We start from the raw sequence: 1,480 nt of genomic DNA on the forward strand, positions 1-1,480 counted from the left end.
TGAATGAGGCCCTGGTGGCAGTGGTCCTTARAGAAAAGAAAAAGCTCAGAGCTGGGGAAAAGAATGCATACATCCACAAAGAGATCACGATGCTTAGCACCCTCCGGGGCGGCGAGACAGTGAGGCCATCGCCCCAGAGCTATCAGCTGCCAGGCCAGCGCAGACCCTGATAGCAAAAGGGTGGGAGTAAAAAAAAAAACAAAACAAAAAACAACAACTTTGGGATGTGTAAAGTCTCTGGTTACAGCTCGTGGAACGTCTGTCCTCTCCTGCTTGAAGGACCCTGGCTGGTGGGACCCCCAACCTTCGGATGGGCTTATCTGCATGGACAGCCCAGGRRCCCCTGCTACGGACACTTCCCTATCTTCCCTATCAACAACTGTCATTGATACCAGGGAAGAGAGGGCTACACCGGAGGAGGTGCCGTGCTAAACATTTCCTGGAAAAGTTTGAATATGCATAAACACCTATGAATAGGCATTAAGCTGATGCAAYACAAAATGTATTTAAAGAGRTCTYTGTCAATTCCAGGTGTGCCTTTGSCAAATCGCCAAGCACCTGGTGCCCGCTCAGGCACCGTATCCTTTTGCTTTCTGTCCCCAACTGTCATTTATTAAACTTCAATTTTCACAGGAGAGTGAACTTCGTTTTTCACAGTCCGAAGCAGGGCCAGGAGCTGGATGCAATGATCCTTGAGAATTCCTTCCAACTCAGAATATTCTGTGATTGTGTCTGACCTGACGTAAGCATTTTTCCCTTGAAGRGTTTTCGCGATAACCCGCGTCCACACCGCGGAGCTGAGCCAGGCCGGGCGGGCTGGGGCCGGCGGAGCGAGGCGGGTCGTGCGGCTGTCCCCGGGGGAGGAGCCGGGCTGGGCCGAGCCACGACACGCCACGCTGGCCCGAGGCGAGGGCTGTGGCCGCCGGGCTGTGAGTGCGGGCTGTGAGGGCTGGCGAAAGGTGGCGGCTCGGGGGCACCGAGTGGGGCCATGAGACCCCGGAGAGCCAAGGCGAACCCGGGCACATCGTGTTCCGGCAGTGACTGAGGGACGGGGACAACAAGAGTGACAAGAGCCGGCCTCCCGCACCCGCCCGCCCTGCCGGGGCACACGTATGGGCGGAGGGCGASGCCCGGGGGGTGGCCGGGGGGCCGGGCTGGGCTGGGGGCGAGCGCTGAGGGCGCCGTGCCCTCACCCGAGATGGCGCCGCGGCCTCCCCGGCGCCGCGAACACGTGATGGCGGGAGAGGCCGGGAGAGGCCGGGCCGCGGGCGGGACGGAGGGGTGGCCGGTCCCGCTTATCCCCGCGCAGGGGAGATCGGGTCCTGAGGCGAAGGGAAGGCCTTGTGTGTGAGCTTGTGGTTGATAGTGGCGCCGCCACTCAGTTGTGCTGAAGAAGTCGTTTCGTGTGTGGTTTTATTTCCACAACAACCCTTGATTTACGCTCTGTCTTGAAGCTTTTGTGTGTTGTATGTGTGTGTGT

At 59.0% G+C, this 1,480-nt stretch overlaps 1 protein-coding gene across 3 annotated transcripts in view; it reads left to right on the forward strand.

Moving 5' to 3' along the window:
* Positions 1-549: 549 nt before the first annotated feature.
* CUNH7orf25 (chromosome unknown C7orf25 homolog) overlaps positions 550-1,480 on the forward strand; it is a 4,118-nt gene continuing 3,187 nt past the window's right edge. The window contains exon 1 of one of the 3 annotated variants that reach the window (XM_057379059.1): positions 550-742. The gene's annotated coding sequence lies outside the window, so the exon portion shown is untranslated. The other 2 variants (XM_057379060.1, XM_057379058.1) reach the window with 2 other exon arrangements.

The sequence above is a fragment of the Malurus melanocephalus genome, unplaced genomic scaffold, assembly GCF_030028575.1.
Source record: "Malurus melanocephalus ecotype Western Australia unplaced genomic scaffold, MMel_1.1 scaffold_383, whole genome shotgun sequence".
Lineage (NCBI taxonomy): Eukaryota > Metazoa > Chordata > Aves > Passeriformes > Maluridae > Malurus > Malurus melanocephalus.